General features: G+C 40.1%; 1 protein-coding gene across 1 annotated transcript in view; it reads left to right on the forward strand.

Annotated features, from left to right (window-relative positions):
- The first annotated feature begins 853 nt into the window (after nt 1-853).
- Nucleotides 854-22,954, forward strand: part of Mcr (macroglobulin complement-related) — a 548,186-nt gene continuing 526,085 nt past the window's right edge. The window contains exon 1 of the mRNA XM_083138784.1: nt 854-1,131. The gene's annotated coding sequence lies outside the window, so the exon portion shown is untranslated. The remainder of the gene's footprint in view (nt 1,132-22,954) is intronic.

Consider the following 22,954-nt stretch of genomic DNA (forward strand, 5'->3'; position numbering starts at 1 on the left):
ATTCTTACTCCTTTCATTTCTTTGTTTCCATCTGTTTATCTCCCTCTCCTTTCTACTTTTCTGTGGGTCTGGCTCTATGTGTCGTTTCCCGTTTCTTCTTTCTTCCTCCTCTCATTCTTTCTATAATTTTCTCTGTTTATTTCTGTCCGTGATAAATACAGCCGCCTTCTGTGTAATATGCATTTCCACGAACTTACATGAATATAAAATTCGATTGGAATCATTTTCTTATTAGTAGCGTTTACGAAAATTAATGGATAATAATATTAACACCCATAAAAATTATAAAGACGTCATTGGGGATAACTACTTCTTGTTATCTTAAAAATCTTGTATTTTTCTATTTGACATTTGTTTCCTTCGCAGAAGAGCATGTATATTTGTCACCGCCTTCTTACTTTTACATGTAATAATAATAATTTTATTTTTATGTTATTCTTAATAATAAAATATATTATTAAATTATTATTATATATATTATTAATAAATTTATTATTATTATCGTTATTATTGCATGTGAGCCCTTTCCGAAATATATTTGTAGATAAGTGACTGTTTGCTCTATATTTTCCTGCATTTGACGTTCATTTTTTTAATGAATGCTGGGCCGAAGGGGGAGTTATGACACCCACCAACCGCCCCATTGGTCACGCCGCTGCCCCCTTTCAAATTTCATCTTATCTTGCTCGCATGTCACTCGTCTCTTCATCCCTCTACAACCAAGCAGGCAGGGAGAAAGAGTTTCAATTTCTCACTCATAGGTGGTGCTTGACGTATACCACGCGCTTGCGCACCGCCCGAGGCAGTAAAGTTGTGCGTGTTTCCTTTGCAGCGTTCGCTAGTCAGCTAACGGACCGTCACCGAAGAAGGTGGCGTCCTCTGGCGAGCGAATCGTGTACGAGCGGGCGGGAAAACGTCGAATCACGCGTTACGTTGCACGTCGGAAGTAAAGTTGCTAATACTTTCTGTGTTTTCAAAGTTTTTGTGAAACAGTAGTGGTGTTCAGTGCTTATAAAGTGTTCCTGACCTTTCTGTGCGGTGCACGAGACGACAGTGTGTGAGTTTTGTGCGTCTGTTGTGTTTGAAAAACTTCCATTGGACTCGCGAGGAAACTTCACCAGGTACCAACAGGTATGATAGGGCGTTGCCAAATTTCCTTTCTTTACCTGTACTAATATTTACCATAATATTGCTTGTACTGTAATTCTGTTGTTGATAGATTGTGTCTGTTGCACAGATATGCCCATCTCGTATTGTAGATCGTGTGGATAATGTAACATTTTTGCTTTAGAAAAGTTTTACAGAAGGTGTTGCCCGCGCGATGTTGTTTTGTTTGCCTCACGTTTCTCTTTTGAGACTTGGGGCGTGGACTCGGTTGAAGCTAAGGGTTTCAGAAGCTGTAAGAACTTGTAAGTGTAATCGGCGTATTGAAACATAATACGATAAAGCTGCTGGACCAGCTAGTGAAGCGTATAGGTACGCTGTTGTAGATTTCAATACCACTGGGCAAAACGTAACCTTGCATTTGTAACGGTTTTGTAGGAATTTACAAATTGTGTAACATTCCTCAGCTATTTTGTTTACTAGCAGTAACATTCACTTCGCGAATTAAGCTTTTTGCTTTGGGGGGGGGGATACCCACTCAGTGGCGTATTTGTGACTTCATTTTGTAAGGTGGTACACACATTTGTGCATGTTACCTAAAGTATTGCCGTGTGGTTGTAAGCAGTGATGTGCGTCTACGCGTGAACAACGATAGTCTACATTCTACACGTAGCCTATTTTATACACGTAGATGACTTAATCTATGTAAACAACATTGCGAGAGGTGATAACTTAGCAAAGGGTGCCGTGTTAGTAAAACAAAATTATACTGCGTATCAGTTGCTGATGCGTGAGGAGAACTTTTCATACTCTTTCTTCCAAATTCGAACAATTTCTCACCTAGGAAGAAACCTAATATAGGAAATATTCTAGTGTTTTATTGGAAAAAGACCACTCTTGTCTCACGACTGCCATCTGTTATTGTTTTTTGCATACTATTTATCTTCTTCCATAGTTGATAATAGAAGAGAAGATAAATTTTGTTGTAAATGGGATTCTTTTCATTTCGTTAGGAACCAATATAGTTGAAAATGTCACTTTCCTCTCATCAAAGCCTTGAAAATTAATTTTAATGCACTTTAGATTGTCTACGTAGTCTATGTAAACTACAACCCAATGTAATCTACGCGTAGATTACGTGTAGACAACGCATGTAGACGTAAATTTTGTAGTGTGCAGCAGATCACTGGTTGTAAGTACCTTAAAACATTGGTTCTAACGTAGGTCATTTTAAATGATTGTGTGATAACATTTACACTCTAAGAAGCTCATACACAAAGAGTTATCGAGCCAGTATCACCTAAAACTTAACCAAATTTCTATTGGCAAGTTCAAACTTATCATCCATCTAACCTATCGACAAGTTTCTTGCGAACAGTAACAGCTCCGTGCCGCGAAAATTTAAGTGAAAAACAGCCTGCTGTTGGCTCGGTGAGGTTGGTCAGTTCTAGAATGGTGTGTGGCCTTTAATCCACAGCTCGTCATGGGAATATTTTTTGGGGGACAAAATTTTGGGGGCGATTTTACAATACAGGGAATTTCTCCATTTTGTTTGAAATTCGGCATACTCACTAAATTAGGGCTCCTAATCACGAATCTGAAGTTAAAATTTGGCGCTCACGTGTCAAACTTGCAAAATAAGAGGGTCAGTCATCGCAACCGACAATGCACAATTGCTCATTACTTATCGCAAGATTTTCCGTTTCGAATACTTAAAAAACGAAATATATATATATTCCTCATATTACTATTATTATTATTACCCTAAAATTTAACTGTTTCCTAACCTAACCTAACCATGCGCCAATGGTCCGTGGGGCTAGCCATAATTCAGGAATTTCTATACGTGAGCGCCAAATTTTAAGTGCAGATTCGTGATTAAAGTGGTAAAGTGTTCCCCTGTGCTTAGCACCACGCCATGAAGGCGTATAGGGAGTGTGGGGGTAACGCCCCACACTTTCTTGATCCGGTCGTGAGTGGGGGTGATGTGATCAGCATCACGCCCCTGACCGCCTTTACCCCCCAGGTACCCATGTTATTCGACGCTGGGTGGGCGCCGGGGCCGCTTCCACCGTTAGAAAAGTTCCCGGATTTGAACCGGCCGGCCGGGGATCGAACCCCCTGATCGAACCCGGGACCTTTAGCATGGTAGTCAGACGCGTTACCGACTGAGCCACCGCGGCTTAGGAGACCCAAATTAGTAAGTATCCGAAATTTCAAACAAATTGGAGAAATTCCATGTATTGTTAAATTATACCAAATTTTGTATACCAATTCTATATATCTTAACACAAAAAAGGGGGTGGTCGTTTCTTTGATTGATTTGTTATTGATTTTCGTAATTTTTATTATGTAGTTTTTGTACCTACCTGTGGTTGATCGCGGCGATGATGTTGAAATGAAACCACCTCTTATGCCCTTAGAATCAGTTTGGAAAGGAGAGGGGGGTGTCTGTTGTTTGCATTAATACCAGGTTAGTCAAGCACAAACTGTTTTTAAGAAATAACGTTCAGTACACTAACAATGGTAGCGACCCTGTGTAGTTTTGCATGTACGTTTTATGCTTAAATATGCCTGTGTTATGTTATATTTCAAATTTTGTCTGGCCAAATTAATTTGAGTAAATAATTTGACATAAAAGGGGTTGGGGGAATGTTCTACCTTTTGAGGGGAGTGCATCATAGCCCTTGGGGGGGGGGATGGGCACCCCTGATCCACAACGCTGCTAAGGTTTCGGCACAGAAACCTTTGATGACTGGACCATAAATGGACACGATTAATTTCTCAATTGTGTTTCTTAAATAGTTAAGAAATAGTATACTACACATATATAAAAACTAAACCCACAGCGCTACAGCCCTTGAAGTGCCTTGGCTTACCTACCGACTGCTGGTCTCCCTCCCACACTGTTCCTCCGTCACGTGTTATAGCGTGGAGGTCTTAGACCAGTATTGGGGCGACGGGTGATCAGCCCGACGAACCCCCAGCCGTTATTGTAGGTCTTCTTGACCGGGTTACGCTCACTCACTCGGAGCTTCCCAATTTCCTCACGATGGTGGGTTGCCACCGGCCCTATAGGTAGGCCGAATAATTTCCGACCAGAGCCGAATTCGAAACTACACGTATATGCTTTGAATATATATTTTTTTTTGGGGGGGTGGGATAAAAACATCCCTCGTAGGGACAAAATTAATTTCCCTTTGCCGGGAATGTTTTTTGTGGGGGAATCCCGGCATCCCCCCCCCCCCGTTAATTCACACACTGGTAACATTATTTTCTTCCTTGATAGCGTACCAGTGACACTGTGCCCTTGTAATCAGGGTATCCCGGGTCCGATCCTCCTGTAGAGGAACACGGTGTTTTTTTGGGTCCATTTTCAACTGTAGGTCCAGTCCTGATTTCTTACAATGTACTTCACTGAAACCAATCTAAACTAAAAGTTGTGCAGAATATGGTCTCCTTTTAGAGACTATATTCTTTATTTAGCCAGTTGAATGGGGGTTATAACCATTGGTGTAGCTTCAGGCCAAAATTTTGGGGTTGCAGAATCGAAGTTAAGGCTTAACTTCAGGGGACACAGGTTTTGTTGGTTTGCTAATAATTGCATCCAGGACTTTGCTACATAACTGCTACATTTGAGAAATCAAAAATTACTCATTATTTCCCAGGTCTCGGGAGGTTAACAAAAACATTAAATTAAATGTTACTAAGCATGAAAATTTGGGTGAGGAAACTGCCCCCGCCCCACTCCAAGTTACACCTACAGCCCTAGTTTCCTAAATATAATGGAACGTCAGATAATTAAAAAGTGGCAAAGCATAGCACTCATTACTGAGATACAAGACGTAACCTTCTCCCCACACAATGAACATTCCATCGGCTTAATTATTATTATTTGTGGCAATACTGATTAAACATGTGTAGCGGGTTCCTACCGATGGCGTTGTGGTAAAGTCCTCACCTTGTACTCAAGGGGTCCCGGTTGCGATACCCGGTGGTGTTACATTGCACAGTGGTTCGGATCCCACTTTAAACTGTAGGTTCAGTCCCGTTTAGCCTATCTGTGCATAAAGTTGACTTAAAACAATTCAATTCGTGCCTGCCTATGGTCTACCTTATAATGCTACCATGCCAGAGGCCCTAGGTTCGAACCCTGTGCAAAACATGATCGTGTGGTTGCCCTATCTTAGATTTCATCAGTTAATTTTTCATACATAGCCGTGATTAATCTAGAGCACAGAAAGAAAAAACATTACAATAGAATAGGCAATCTTCGTGTTTTGCAATTTTCTCAAAAATTCAAATGAAAACGATGCTGGTGTATTAATCAACATTGCCCTGAGGGACGTAGGACTATGAAATCTAATTGCACCTTGTTATTTTTTTATGCAATTTCTGCTCAGCAGTGCTCGAATTGGTGGAGAGAGGACGCAAGGGTTCCTATCCAAGGTGCGAGATCACTATATATTGGTGGGGGGGAAGGAGCAGACAGACATACACACACACTATATATATAAATATTTGTCAATTATGAAATAATTAAATTTCATAAAATATATGTGGCCGCGGTGGCTCAGTCGGTAACGCGTCTGACTACCATGCTCAAGGTCCCTAACTTTGGAAGCGGCCCCGGCGCCCACCCAGCGTCGAATGACATGGGTACCGGGGGAGTAAAGGCGGTCAGGGGCGTGATGCTGATCACATCACCCCCACTCATGACCGGATCAAGAAAGTGTGGGGCGTTATCCCCACACCCCCTATACGCCTTCATGGCGTGGTGCTAAGCACAGGGGAGCACTTTACCTTTTTTTCATAAAATATATAATATATTATATCGACTGTTCTTTATTATTCACACTTCGATTGCAATTGTAGATTTTAATATACTACTAATGCTATGAACGAAGATTTGTGTTACAGGGGGAGGGGCAAAAATTAAGACATTAAGAAGGTAATAGTTTCCATATAAAATGCATATCTAAATGTTAGTACGTGTCTTATTTATATATCTATATACTTTGCTGTAGCTGAGGAAAAGCAATGAGAAATGGAGAAGAAATAACAAGTCGGAATATTTTCTGTGTTCTTGGAATTGCCTGGTTTTGGATATTATTCCAGTAAAGTATATTCGACTTCAAAACTAATTGTTTATGTTTGTTGCTAGAACAAATACTCTTCCCCGCGGAAAAACTAGGTATGGGGGGAATTCCACCCCCCCCCCGGGATTTCGCACCCTCTTCCTGTCCCCAGTAAATAGCTAAAATTTTCATAAAGCATCTCCCGCTTAGAAAAATTATCACAAACACCCCCTTCTTCCCTCCCCCAGGATTTGTTCCATGTTGACTTATGAAGCATTCTCCCATAGCCAGGAATGTCCACTTCCAGCACAGCTGCTTAGTACACAATAAATGATGCCAAGAATTTTGAAGATATCGGATCTCTTTCATAAAGTGGAGATCTCGTTAGAGAAAGTAGGCGCGTAGCCAGAATTTCTTTTCGGTTGGGGCCCAGCCTTCGAAATAAAGTTGTTTCAAAAATTTGTGGGAAAACAGTACTGGAATAACAACTTGGAATGTATCCGTTACTATGTATATCAATTATGACTACCGTATTGATAAAACACTGCTTTTAACACAATGTTACACAACACATTAAACTTTCATAGCAGAATGTGCCCAAAATATAGTGAAATTTGAATCTGAGATTGTTTTATGTCCGCTTAATGCACAGATAGGGTAATCTGAACTGAATCTAGTAAATGTGGTAATTTTGACCATGTTATTTGGTAACTAAAGAAATGTGAACGATTACTAAAGAATTTGGTTCTGGTGAATAGTCGTTTGTTTCTTGCATGCGAGTCTAAAGCAACGACATCTATGATTATTTTCAGAGACTAATTTTAACTGTAAGGTGCTGTTTGTAAGGATAACCATTTGGTTGAGAATTTACTGGGGCGGCTTGACGCAGTTTCCAGAGTGCACTGCCAGGATCGTTGCCTGAAAAGAAACACATGTATTCTCTCGCTCGTTCTTCCTTGCTGGTAAAACCAATAATTCTGAGCCGCTGTGGATTTTGACGACCCCAGGCTGAGGAGAGGGCAAAGGCATGACCGGACGGAGAGGATAGGAATGGATTCCTGACCAACACGTCTCCGCTTTTTTATTTTTGTGTACGTTAGCAGACTTTGTTGCATTCCTGGTCACATCTAATACTCCAACAGCAATTCGCAGAGTACCACGTCGGAGTGGTTAGCACGGCGCACTACTACTACAGGGGTCCCGAGTTCCAATCCCGGCCTGGGCGTTTTTTGTGTGTGTCCCTTCATGAATTTTATTATATCATTACTCATCTTCATCATCGCGATTAGCCAAAAGTGGCAGAAAAGCGACGTAAAATAACCTAATTCAATCAGTCCAACAGAATTCCAAATTGTTCTTTGTTCCACGTTTTTGCATCTGCTTCCGTCCCTCAAAAAAAAAAAAAAAGATCCTGGGTACGGGTTGGTGTCTGTGAGTGTTTTATCAATTTCAGCTCATCATTATTCATCCTCATCGGATAAATCAACGTTTTCATCCATAACACACACACACTGCGTTATGAACTGAAATGAAAACACGAGAATCCGACAAGAACCAAGTTTCAACAAGATAAAATAAATGTTAAAGCTTTTAAAGTGTGTCGGTTCGATTCTCGACGGGAGGCACATACATTCCTTCGGTTCGGATCTCTATTCTACATGTGCATAAGCAGAAATATGGCACAACGCCTCTTCTGGTTTGGTTCATTGGAAATTGCAATTGTTAGCCCACCATATAAACATTAGCTTTGCAATACCAATATCCATATTTGCTCAGAACGTTCAGTCGCTCTATGGTGATTCGCAATCAGTGTTTGCTTTGCTCCATGCAGTAGCGTTACCGCACTCTGAAGTCCATTCTGATAGGCTTCGTAATTCTCGGTGAGAGGAGTGAAGTTTGCTGTGTGGCGCCCTTCGAAGGGAGTTAATGATTCACTCGGAGGTCGGGAAGTGAGTGAGCGCACTTATTTGCAGATTGCTACTTACGCCGCTGCAGAGTCAACATGCGCTTCCATGAGTAATTGAATTATTAATTACTCAACCTTACAGGTGGACCTTCGTCCGACGGATGCGTGGTCTCTGTTTAGTTTGCTTCATTTAGCTACGCCACGTACTTATGTACCCAAAAATTCCTGTTGATATTGCTGGATTGAAAAATGTTATAAAAAAAGCCAGAGAAGGGCATTGATGTGAAAAATTTTGAAGGAAATGTTTTAATACACGAGGCCGAAACACGCCTGCTTAAATAAAGACCATCATATTCTATTCTATACAGGGTGGTTATAAATTATTGATCACATTTTAAAAAAGAATTAAAAGAAATACAAAGTACCCACATTCAGTTTGTTGTCTCTCTTGAACAGCTCATCAATTTCCCTTAGGGTATCCTCGACGGTAGAGTGGTAACCTCGTCGCCTTGTAATCAAAGGGTGCCTTGTTCAGTACTCGTTGGAGACACATACAGCCTGCCTTTCTGTGCATGTAGTGGACTTCAGTACAAACTCAACAACAAAATGTATTTTCCTTTCGAAACACTGATGATCCAAATTGTAAAAAGTTACATCTGATCTCAATTTCTCCTAGACCAGGCATTCCCAAACTTTATCGTTTCACGTCGCCCTGTGTTTCAAGATTTTCCCGCGGCGCCAAAGTCGGAATGTAGGCCTACCTTAACACTTGCAACGCTCAGTTAGTGTGGTTATTTCAAATCGGAAACATTTTATATGTAAAAGTACTAAATGAGCACATATTTGGAATAAGTCTAATTTCAATGAAAATATTGGAACATTTCGCGGCGCCACGGCGGACACTTTGGGAACTACTGTTCTACGCTATTCTTGTGCATCTTCATGCAGTTTGGTTTTGCTGTTGTCTGCATTTGTGAGAAGTTTGTGACCGATTGTTAAGTTGTGCGAAAAGATTAAAGTGAAGAACTATAAACACCCCTGCTAAAAATGGACTAGTTCTCGCGGGAAACAGCAGTGCCAGTTACTTTTGGCGCTAAGAACAGTACTGTGTAAGCGTGGGAAGCCTTTGGAAGGCCGTGCAGTTTTCTTCGCGTGAAGTCGGCAAATGCAGTGATGAATGGCAGTTCGCGCTCGCATTGACAAAAGGAACTCGGAATCCTTTAAGTTCGTTTTGAGATTTCGGAATCCACGAAAAAAGTTGTTTCCAAGTTGATCGGTCCGGAAACTGCAGTGAGGACGATGGAAACGTGTGCCGAGAAGCAGGGGTCTGAGCTGATGACGTGATCATCTCCAAGGAATTTTCTTCTAATTGGATCAGAGTTTGCAGAAAGGAAAGTGAAGTAAAAAACTTAGTGCTAAAGTCAAACGTGATTACTTTGATAATAAAGAGAGCTCTCGTATTAAGTGATTAAAGCTGTTGTCACAAAACGGTGGAGGAAAAGCGCTATTGAGAAGAAAGATAGAGATCTCAAAACAGGCTAGCCTTTGGTTATGTAAGTAAATGTAGTAATATTCAGTAATTATTTTTAACTCAATCATTACAAGAGTGTGTAGCTACAGAATTTTTTTTAATACAATCCAAAGTGCCGCTTGAATCCTCGTATTAAGTTGACTTTTATAAATCGAGGACAAGCGGGAACTCAGCGGCCTTTCACTTTAAATTTTATAATTGTTTACTAAAGGTTATTCTTTAATAAAATGTAATTTTTATTGGATACGCAACTTGAGAGTATTAATAAAAACTGAAAAGGAATTCTTTCCCGCTGAACGAAAGCTAGAAACGACGCAAAATACAGCTTTATCGTTACAAGTTAGGCTTACGGATCTACGAAACTGTTGCCCATATGTAGACAACAGGGAAGACAAACAACCCAACCCCCCCCCCCAAAAAAACAGATTTGGCCAGAAGTCCTTCGCGTACCTAACAGCGGTAACCTGGAATTCTCTCCCGACGAAGGCCACATGCGTATAAATTCTAACTACAGTAATATTATTTTCAGTGCTTACCCCCCCCCCCCACCATTCCCACTACACACATATGTTTTAAAATTTTCATCCCTGTACTTCGAACAGTAATTTCATACACACTCGTACCCAAACCCCACACACCCTTACACTTCCCTTTCTTCTAAATGTGTATAAGTATCCAACTTTCTTTATTTCATTGCTACTATAGAACACTTTATTCTGTATACTCATGTAAATTCATCTAATTTTCCTTAGATGTAGCTTTTGTATATTTTTTTACCACATAGGGCATCAAGTCATTATTTGTATTAATATTGTTCTAAATGGAATGTTGTATGGCTTAATTGTAACCCTATTGAGATAATAAATAATAATAATGAAAAAAATCATAGATGGTATTTCTTCCCCAGAATTTGTGCTATTTTTTTTTTTCAAAATGATAGATTTTCAAGAAAGTTTGTGCTGAAACAAGCCAAAGGGCGGCTTTTTACATCATTGGACTCTATTGTAATGAATTTGGGTTGGTGACTTGGGGTTCTGCTGTTCACGTGTTCCGAGCAACATCTGGGGGATTCCAGAAACAGGCGCAGGGGTGGCCGGGGGTCAGGGGGGTCCGCTGCGTGACCGGCGGAGTAACGGTCCGGTGGGTTATTTTTACATCCACGCGAGAGGGCGCTGGGAAATCTCAACCCCCCATTTCTGCTCTTCGGGAAGCAGGCGTCTGCTATTATGGTCGCATAAAGTGTCAGCTGATGTTGACCAGTGGGGAAAGGATCACAAAGGAACCCTCTTGGGGGTAGGACGTGCGCCCCCCAATGGCTATTTATGGAATTTAATATCACCGCATGCAATATGCTATTCGGTTATTTTACACCGCGTTTTCCTGTCTCTCTCTTCGTGGACGGAAATGGATGAATGATGATGAAGAGGAAATGTAGAATATGAAAGTGCTCTCTTCTTGATATTACGATACATGTATCCTAATGTCAAGAATAAACAAAACTAAAAATAGTTGAGGCTCCAACCCCTTTATCTCAAGAGTCAGCTTCTTCTTCTTTTTTTCAAATACGGCTAAACAAGGATGTATTTAAGGGGGTCCAGGGGTCCGGATCCCCCGAAACAGTTGCTAAGTACTAAAATTAAATAATGAAATAATAATTTAACTAAAAAAAAGAATTAAATTATACTTGTTGTTTAATAGAGGGCTATTTATTTCCACCGAACTTATTGGATTATATTGAGATCATACGACTTTGAATGACAGTACCAAAGAAGATTTATTACTACTTATAATAATGTGCATAAAATATTACCAGTAACTTTACTATTCATCAATTGTATGTAACATCTTTCTTTGATATTCAATAAACATTCAATTCTTTATCTGCTTGACATTAATTTCCTAGCCATGGCCTTTTGTTTTTTGCACAAATATTGCCGACCTTAACTACACGTAAGCTAGATAATACGTGCTGTTATTTCACTATTCTTATACCGTCCTTTTACCTATTAATGTAATAAAAATATAATTATAATTATTTTAATTTATACATGATTATTATTTAGAGATGCTTGCTTTGGACTCCTCCCGAAATATATTTCTAGATACGTGCCTGGGGCTAGGAAATCCACTAATGCAACTGAGATGAGCCACGAAATGAGACATTAAAACATTTAATTTATTAAATAATACAAGATTGGATTAGACGTATATAGAAGACTCATCTGGTAATAGTGAAAGCTATGTAATACTGTATACGGCCGATTCTACATATCGCTGCAAAAAAAAAGTATTCTGATTTAATTGTGCACGTGACGCAGAAAACTCACAGGCTAAACATTTAAAAGCACATACTGTACTCGTTATTATAAACAGGGTTTCGGAGCGGAGTGCGGAGCGTACTAAAGGAGCGCTCCGGAGCGACTTCGAAGCGTCATTTCTACTCCGCTCCTCGCTCCGGAGCGGAGCGTGGTACGACAGCACTCCGATCCGGAGCGGAGTGGTTCGATTTCTTGAGAGACACGCTCCGCTCCGGAGCGGAGTGATTCGACTTTTCGAGTCGCACGCTCCGATCCGGAGCGGAGCGTGATATAACAGCACTCCGCTCCGGAGCGGAGTGGTTCAGATTTTTTAGACGCACGCTCCGATCCGGAGCGGAGCGTGAGACAACAGCACTCCGCTCCGGAGCGTGGTGGTTTTGACAGCACGCTCCGATCCGGTTAGGAGTTGTTTTTTTACACGAATGCTGTAATGCAACTATGAATAATGGAATGTGCGCATTAAAGCCGACTTCCGTGACGGAGTGGTTATAGTGGAACCACATGGAAAAGAGCCTGCAGTCCTGTTTCCACGTACTCTAGTTGTTGGTCTGCATGATCGCCCCCGCTTGGAGGGGAGGGACAGAGTGGATCATGCTTCCTTATGGCCCTAGTCGAACGGGTGAAGGGGGAGGTGCGCGGGGACTTTTGGCCGAAGCATTTTTGTTTGTGTTCGCTCTACAGCACAGCACCCTATGACGTCAGGGATCCGTGGGGTGGTTCAAAACCGGCATGGGCTTGTACAGGGTCAACGAAGTTAGTAATAAGTTTGTTTTATACACTTGTATGTTGAATTGTATCTTCTACAAATATGCTGTATAAAGAAACAAACTGCCAGAGTACTAAGTGAGGCGAGTGTACAATCTTTGTGTGTATCGTTAATCAATTTAATCATAACATCAATCATCTCCATCTTCGCGATTAGCCAAAAGTGACAAAGAAGAGAAGCAAAATGAACTAAATCAATCAATCAATCATGCACATTAAACATTGGTAAAACAATACAAGAATGTTGTTTTGGCTCAAGAGAGAGAGAGAGAGAGAGAGAGAGATAGATAGAGAGAGAGCTATAGTACGTAAATTGTTCATTTGATATAAGTTGAAATATGAATTACGTAAATAGTATTTCTGTATTGAGATGAACTATTTTGTATTGTGACTCTTAGATATAAGAGTTTGAATGTTATGTGTTGAATGGGTTACAAATAATTTCAAGCAATCAGTTTTTCTGCTTTGCGGATTTGTCCGACCCACCTCCCCCATACAACAGACAGCTTCGTTTTGTACCGTATTCCGTGTTCCTTGCAGGTGACTCAGTGCAATCGGCTAGCGCTTTGGTCTTGTGCCCGTTTCAAGAGAGGAGGAGGGTGTTTGTGTGTGCTTTCGGGGTTGAGAACTTCGTTCGCTGCGCTGTACGTTGCGTTCGACTTATCCGTACATGGTAGAGACATCGCCTTTGCCAGACAGCTCCAGTGTTACCAGTTGTATTAGAATTATGCTACACCAATTCTGGCTAGATTGTTCTCTTTTAAAAGTATTAGTTGCGCGTGTTGTTCTTCTCTTCACTTTCACAAAAAGAAGTGGATACATTATTAGGACTTTGCCAGATTTCAGAAAACACACACACACACACATACGTAAAAGATATGAATAAAAGGTTGTTCATTTGGAAATTAATTTCCAAGTTGTATTTTTATGCTCTTGTGAATAGATGTAAAGGAAAGTGAAGTATCTTATTGTTAAACAGAATTATAAATGTATATTTTCTTAAGGATTAATTTATCACAATATACATTGCAATTATACATTCAACATACGTTGAAACAATGCCTTGTGTTATGGACATTTGGTGGATTTAAGATTCAACAATACGCTATCGAGAATAGACCTACAGTTTAAATCCTACCTAATGTGGGATTCGAGCCACTATGTCCCTCCACCGGGTATCGATCCCAGTGCCCCTTCATTACAAGGCGACGTTGTTACCACTATGTTGTCAGGATACAGCGCGCTACTTTTTTTTCAGTACACATTTATCAATTCTCTCATTATCATCGTCGCGATTAGCCAAAATTCAAAGCTAAGTAACAAAAATAAAATCAAATGCCATCAGTGAGGAAGGCATGTATTGCTCGCAGCCCTGCTTTTCAAAATGAAACCATAAAATTCAGGACATGCCCCTATCCATGTAGATAATATTACATTTTGTGTTTATCACGGTTATTAAGGTTTATACATCTTGTTTCGACTTATCTGCTGACTACACATTGTTCATTACTGAAAACTTGCCTTCAGTTTGCTGTGTACAACGTACTCAATACAAAAATATTAATTTTATACGTATACGTTTTCTGGCTTTCTAGACTCAGAAAGTTAAATATAGCAACATTCCATTCGTCGTTTTCCAAAATTTTTGCAATTTTCTTATAACCACCATGCCTATTTCCAGGTTACTGCTTACAAACTTGAAATGTTAGATATGGCAATCAGACATTTTGTAATTTTTGCAGTAGTATTCGTATGTAACCATTAAATACCTATTTCAACTTCCTGCCTTTAAAATTGGGAAAAAGAATTGATATGACAACCCTGTATTTCATACTATTTAAATTCCCCGGTTCGGCTGTATAAAAACAGCATTCCGATTTTCGATTTTATACCTTCATAAAAGTAAACCAAATGTGTCAACTTACATTTTTGGTTAAGCCGGTTTTCAACTTTCTAGTGTCAGGATTTTTAAAAAGTTAGATATGAAAACTCTGTAGCTATTTCAAATTAAAACGTTTCCTTATTGGCCGACGGTAACATTAATAAGCATGATTCTGATTTTCAACTTCATACATTCAAAAATCGAAAAGTTAAAATTAGCAACCTGAATTTCCAATTACTTTAAACTTTTCCCTTTCCCTACATTCAAATACATAACCAGCGTAAAAGAAAGTAAGATATGGCAATCGTGCACCAGCGAGTGTTTTGCATGAACACCGGCAGTGTCCTGACTGTACGTATGCGGTTGAATGTGCCTTCCCTGGTGTATTGTGTAAGGATTATTCCTTGCTTATTGGCAACACTGTAGGTGAGTGACGTAATATTTTCTGGACTGTTTCCGTGGCGTTAGCTTTAGTAATAATCAGTTTTATAACTACAATAACGAGCGATTTTCAAATGCCGTACAAATTCCACAAACAAAATTACTAATGTACTCGGAACCTTTGATCGTTAGTTTTCTGTATACACTCGTATTATCCAACCTCGGAGCGCTCCGGAGTCGCTCCGGAGCGGAGTGGGCAAGTTCTTAGAATATCGCTCCTCGCTCCGGAGCGGAGCGTCACAAGGCATCGCTCCGCTCCGGAGCGGAGTGAACCGTTTCCTAAAATTTCGCTCCTCGCTCCGGAGCGGAGCGAGAAATTTTCCAACTTCCTCTGCTCCGATCCGGAGCGGAGCGTGTCAAGGTAGCGCTCCGCTCCGGAGCGGAGTGAACCCTTTTCTAAAACTTTGCTCCTCGCTCCGGAGCGGAGCGAGAAATTTTCCGATTCCCGCTGCTCCGCTCCGGAGCGGAGCGGGCTAAGACATCGCTCCGCTCCGGAGCGGAGCGAACCATTTCTTAGAATCTCGCTCCTCGCTCCGGAGCGTGGGCAACAGTCGGAGCGTTGATCCGCTCCGCTCCGAAACCCTGATTATAAAGCAGGCAATGGGAATTTCCATAAGCGAACACTCTTCTTTTTCTTCATGACCCTCACCTCCGGGTATGTGGCAGTCTTGATCAAGGATCTAAGGGGTGTAGAACACTGGAGGGAGTATCATAGAATCGAAGTGGTAGTAGTAGTAGTTATGGTCTTTAATATGTTGCAATATTACACTTCACTTCACTGTGCTGTAACACTGATCACAAACTTGTATATACCCACAAATTTCAAAATTGAACACCACTGTGGCGGGCAAAACTATATAATATCCACATCGTACGAGGGGAAGGAGACGATAATAGGGAGGGTATGGATACAGGAAATGGTACCTTGGCTCTGTGTTGTCTGTCTGTTGTCTCCGCAATCTCAGGCAGGGGAGGGATTTTGATGCAGCCTTGCTGGGTGTTCGTTCGTGCAAACGTGGCACGTTCGTAGGCGAAGTATGAAAGTTATTTATTTATTTATAGAACTTCACACTACATTCAAATGCCCATTTATAGTGTTGTACATACCTTAATACGAGTAATTGGCAAAAACATATAATTCATACATTACTCTCTCATGACATGAATATATATATAAAATTGTATATAAGATGGATACATAACTATGTGATTGCATAATTATAAATGATATACATACACACACACTCACAAACATACGTATATACATGTACCATTGTTATAAAGGTATACAAGTATATAAGGTTGCCTAAAGAACACGATGATTACACAGATTTACATTGTACGAGATTTAAAATATTTAGGAGAAGATACAGACTTTGAATGTAGTTAAGGCATGGTGATAAAAAATGGAACAAAAAACTTCAGTGTACCATTTATGAGTGGTCGTATTTGCAATTTGATTAAGAGCCCAAGCTTCCCATTGGGAGTTAAGCTTCATTTTAACTCGGGGTAGAAGGATAAACGAATGGGAGTAGGAAAAATAGTGCGTAAACGAACTCGAAATATTAAAAATAAATGTTTTAGAACGGAATTTTTAAATTCAGTTGCTAGGTGAAAATTTTCAGTCGCCATGGCGACCCCTGATAATTATCGTTCACTTTGTCATTAATTATTACTACACAGAATATAAACACAAAATACGTTCATTTTATTTTTTTATTAAAGCAACCCTCTCTCTGTTTCGATTTCCAATATGAGTGCGATAATTACGTGAATAGCTGGTAATGACATTACAAAATTTCCAACATTGTAAGTGTTAAGCCCAACATCCCTTAACTTATTGTGCATTCATGTTATGGGTTTGTAACCACGAGGGAAATCATTCCTGCGAACTGTTCTTTTAAATTACGTGACTTAATTAACTTTTCTTTCGTATCGTTAATTGCGTCGAGAGAAAAGCCAACACTGAGCGTTTTCCGAATGTTTGTGTTTAATTACCTTTTCCGTAGACTCCGTTTCCGCCAAGTTCTGTGAAATGGCTACACTGTGGCAAATATTAGTGCATGTTGCTCTTTCGAACGAACATTGCGGTAGCACGGTAAATGACTGCAGTTAATTTTTACGTTTTGGTAGATGCCAACCTTGGGAATGATAGTATAAACTGTGTTTATTATTATAAAGCTCGCTCTAGCCATAATCTAGAACTGCATTCATGTCTAGATATTATTAGAATAATTAAGGGGACGTAGGTGGGAAGGCCATGTGGCACGAATGGGAGAGGAAAGAAGAGTTTATAGGATTCTTGTTGGGAAACCTGACGGTAAGAAACCTTTAGAAGGCCAAGACGAAGATGGAGGGATAACATTGAGACCAACCTAAAGGAAATCTGTAGGGATGGAAAAGATTAGATTGATCTTGTCCAGGATAGAGACAGATGGAAGGCTTGTGTCACTGCAGCCATAAAACGTCGGGTTTAAGAAGGCTAGAGAGTTGGTTAGTTTAGCCGTAATAGTTGTATTAGAACCGAACTTCACGGCGAGTACGATCTCATCGCTGCTTCTGATTGGCTTATGTCGTATCTCGTTAATTCTTACAAAGATTGTGGTCGTCACTGATATTTAAACAAGACTTCAATTGTGTTTTACCTTGTAATCAAAGGGTCTCGTGTACGATACCCGTTGGAGGCGCACAGTGGTTGGGATCTCACTTTAAAACTGTAGGCTCAATCCCGATTGGCCTTTCTGTGCGTAAAGTGGACTTAAAAGGAAACTCAGAGACCACGTGTGGCCCAGTTTGACCATAGGTGGCGGTTGGAGAGGGGAAGTGTGCGCACGTGGGAAGGGCAGGAATATCGGGTGAAGGCGAAGACGAGACACTGAAACTTGTCTGTTGTATAGACGTGAGTGCAAGCTCTGATGTGAATTATACACAATGAAACAAGCTGTGGGCTTTTAGTTGTAGCAATATGTTACGTTCCCCGGTTTATTCTCAATGGATCAACTTACTTTTTATTCCTCGACGGCGAGCATGAGACTTATCAGCCTACTTCGAAGCCCTCAGGTAGAGGGAAATCAGATAAGGATATGTTAACGTAAACCTTGCTAACTCTCGCACACCAAAAATATATTTAGATGTCAGTTAATGTTAATATACTACATTTGCACTCGCAATTAAACTCCTTATTACAAACAAAATTGTATTAAGATCATAATAGTTCTTGACTACACAAATTAACACATTCACATTTCCAAAATCACTTCCATTATCCAGCAACCTTCATAATATCTCCCACCTCACAACCCACAATCAAATGTTTTAAGGTTAGTCCATAACCATAACGTACTACCCAATTGAACAAAACAAATTACGTCATCATAGACATTAACATATTAAAGATTTAAAATGATGCAATAAGTGGGTGCGTATCAAATATTTCTTGTTTCTTGTTTAGTGACGAAACGTCAACAAGGGGGAAACTTAGTTTCCGAACTTGAATTATGAACTTCTTTCCACGTTGCAAGTGGAAGCAGTGTCTCAAGTTGATTATTAAGCTTGACACGATATTTGAAATCTATAATGGAATAAGTACCCCATATATTCCTTGTGAAGAGAAGAATGCAACTTCACGTTACGGCTAATCAATTGGGAGTTTTCGAAATCAAATCTTCAACGTGTCCTCATTCCGTGCATGCGTTTTTCTACGCCATCCTAAGTTTGATATTTAGGGCTTCAAACTAAAACTGTTCCTCCTGGCCTTAAGATGGACATTGTCCACTCACCTCGGTGATCGAATCCGTGATCACCCGCACCAATGGTGAAAGCACTGTTCGTTATGCTGCTATGAGACCCCAACATCCTAATCTGTGTTTATTCCATTAAAGCAATTACAAAATTACTATGAATGCATATTAGTGTATTTTGCGATACATCTATTTGACCACATTCCTGTGTTTGAATATTTATTGAGGTCTAACGATTTCACGATTTTAGTCATTATTCATCCTCATCGACGCGGTAATCCTCCTGGAAATATGGGACTCTGGAGTGTACCTCATGCACGAACTCACTTTTTTTTTTTACCAAATGATTTATCTGATTGTCCGACACCGCATTCATTTCTCTCATATATTTAACGTATTCGTAGAAATTGCCATAAAGTGTTCACACCATTGTTTTTCCTCAACAATATAAATTGATATTTCTGTTATCCTACACGTACGTATGAGACTTAGCCATTTATTTAACTTATTGAGATGCGGATACAGACCTGACCGGGAAGCGAACTTGGTTTTCCTGACTACATTCTGTTCCGTCAATCTCGGGAGCATCCGAACGAAAGCTAGTCCTCTGCGCAAGTAATACCCACGAAGGGCTCGACCAGTGAACGCGTGAGAAGGTAGCTCACCAGCAGTTTTCATCAGCGCTCACTGCTTGGTTCTACCCACACGCTTTCACCCCTTCTCAACCGTTATGCGTGGCCTTGGTCCACAGATTTCCGACACAGTGTGTAGAATAAGTATACGTCATGTTAGCCTTGTAGTTCACTCTCTTAAATTATTTTGGTAATTTCGTTTTGTAGTTTATAATTTCAAAGGGTGTAAATGAGTCGGTTAATGCAGAGAAACGGATACTCAGTTCTTCCCCCTGTCTTTCTTATCACGATAATACGTGCGCGCTACGACACCAGGAGTCTCGGATTCGAATCCCGGAATGGGTGTTCTTTGTGAGTGTCCCTTCATCAATTTCATCATCATGCTCATCTTCGCGATTAGCCAAAAGTGGCAGAAAAGTGGCAATAAGAAATTAAATATAGACATGGTAAGTTCTGGGTACACTCTATCCCGAGTGTCTCTGGAGCAAGCGAACGAAAACAAAATCTATAATACGCTTCACCTCTCTGGCCCAGACTTCGAGGGATGGCTTCACAATCACAAAACCAACGATCCCAAGTTATGAGTGTGTGACGTTTCTTTTGGGTGAACGCCACTGGATTACGTCACCGTAATTGCCCAATCCCCTTGTGCGCTAGAGTTATGGGACTCTCTTTTACTTAATATCTGCACTGAGCATTCTCAGGACGTGCAATTACAAAAATTACTAACGTATTATTGTTTTATAACGTTTATTAAAGTTATATCACTTTTATCGGTCACAGGAAACTAATAGCACTAAACTTACTTATGAATTCACAATTCCAATAAGCAGCTGCTTTTCGTTTATAACAGTATCTTTTAAAATATTACTTAACACCGCTCACTACTCGAACAACGTTCAATCTCTAGACATTCTGTTGTCTTGGCAACGGATTTAACAAAGGATTTGATAGTTGTAGTTTTTCTCATCCTACCGGAAATGGCTTTGTTGATAACACGCATTATCGGAAACTTACAGCCAAAAATTATAAAGTTAACATTGACACAAACAACAATATTAAAACAAACAAATAAATCAAACAGATTTCTGTGAAATTAACAAACAAATAAAATATGCACATGGTTAAAATAAACAAGGCGTATCAAGTGTCACTTGAACAATGCCGCATCCTCATCGCGATTAACCTGAAGGGGCAGAAAAGCGACGTAAAATAAGAAAATACAAATTGGACACACATAAGATCGGCAATTCATAATTCCCTCCGGCCTCCCCAATTACGCAGTGGTAGCGTCGTCGTCTTTTAATCAGGGGGTCCCGCTTCGATACCCGGTGGAGGCACATAGTGGTTCGGATCCCACTTTAAATTGCAGGTCCAGTCCCGATGAGCCTTACTGTGCATAAAGTGGGCTTAAAACACCAACTCAATCAATAATTCCCTCCAGGAATAACTGAGTCAAAAAGTAACAAAGACAGACACTCCAAATTGTATCATGTCTTATACGATACATTTTAAAAGTTTCCATGGGTTTCTGTATGGATATCTCACTTTAACTAGACTTTGAAAAGCACGAAAGAAATCTGCGATATAAAAGTGGAGTCCGTCGCAAGGCGTATTTACACGAAGTTGGCAACACTGCTCTGCCCATCGATTCAAACGGAGTGTGGTGTTGCGAGGATTCGGAAAGTGTTGGAATGCAAATCTTCGATGGAAACCTATTTTGTTTGCAGAGTGTTCTGGAAGCCGACCGAAGTGGTGGGTGACGCGAAAGAGGATGGGGACAACTTGTCGACTTCTAGGGTTGTCCTACTGCACTGACAACGCCAACGACGCCGAAGCCTCTGAATAATGTCCTCTCTCCTTGCGTAGATGTCACTGATGTGAGGAACGGCATAGCAGGATAGTTTCGGCACGAGAGGTATCAGGTTTGATCCCCATAGTTTCTATATTGACGCAGCATCAGGACGGTTGTGGAGCTGCTTGTAAAAGATGCATGGGGCTCCTGTCTAGAAGGTCAGACATCAGCGGCGATGGGACTCGATGCGCTGACCAGGCATGGCCACAAGTGGCTGGTGAAACTTGGTCTCGTGTTTATTGACATTTTTTTTTATTTGACTCGCTCTGCGTTTAGTTGTTTACACGGTGCAACACCTACTCGTCTACTTCGTTCATTTGGTGTCAGGTGGTGCATTTTGTGTCTGCACCGTTTGCAATGCGTAGTGTATGGTCACGAGGTATGTACTAACTAATCAAATGAACCTTTAAAGCAGCAGACAGTCATTTGTTCAATCTTCTGAACTTGAAGACCGCTATCCGGCTACTTGGTTAAACGTCATTTCCATGCACCAGCCTGACACTAGGATACAACTGCAGTACTATTGTGAAAAGGTGCAGCGAACGACTTAGGGAAGCACATTTCTATTGTGGTGTAATGTTATTTAGTTTCAAATAACAATGATAATGAAATTATAATTTTAGATAATTAGATATCATTTGTAGTTATTATTCACATTCAAATTTTCTTTATTTAAGGGCGAGGTTCTGCCTGGCTGTTCTGGCTGTTGTCCCACCTAACCAGTATTATATGTTGTCCGAAAATTATGAACACACTAGCTGTATTTATCCCAATCTTCTATTAGACAGGGATATAATGAATTGTAACTATAGTGAAAAATGTAACTAATTTTATTTAGAGATTCACTATACGTAATATTAATTTAACACATTAAACAAAATTTTTAGTTTCATCTCCAGGAGCAAGAATAAATAAATTGAACGGCATTGGGAGTGTCACTATTCATCTTAGCGACCCTGAAAGCTATGAATTCCAAACTAATATCGGTCGTTTTCGATTATTTTTACATGACACCCCTTCCCACTCCCACACCTATGGGTGCCAGGGGTGTCTTACCCCAAAGTATTTTTTTCGAGATTGCAAGTGAGACGTGTACCAAGTTTGGTTGAAATTGCTCCAGGCGTTCGAGAGTTATGTCGGAACAAACAAACATATATATACAAACCTACAACCATTTTTATAAACTAAACGAAATGGTGAAGAGTTGATGTACTCGAACAGCGTCGTGGAGTCAAATACGATACTCGGTAATTCCAAATCATACTATAGTAGAATGTATTAGTTTTCTATATTCTTCCGGGTGTGTGCAGTAAAGGTAACAGCCTATGCAGTAAGATGGATTTAGATCCTATTACTAGGGACACAAATTTATGGTAAATAAAAACTGAGGAGAGCGGTAAATAAAATGTTAGATCAGCGGTATATACCAGCGGTGAAAAAAAAATTGGCACACACTTTTTCATCATGAGAGGAAACAACATACAAAAGAGCTATAAATTGATAAACTTCTTCATTTTTATATACTGTACACATACACAAGTACTTAGCTGTCCAACCAAAAAGAAAACATCAACACAAAATCACTTCATTTCTAAATTGCATATCTCAAGTGATTTATTCATTGTATGTATTTAAAGGATATCCTTGCTGTCTAACAAATAAAATAATCACTACTGCACATACACAAACACATGTTGAAAAT

This window comes from Lepisma saccharinum, chromosome 17, assembly GCF_977018435.1.
Source record: "Lepisma saccharinum chromosome 17, izLepSacc3.1, whole genome shotgun sequence".
In the NCBI taxonomy this organism is placed as follows: domain Eukaryota; kingdom Metazoa; phylum Arthropoda; class Insecta; order Zygentoma; family Lepismatidae; genus Lepisma; species Lepisma saccharinum.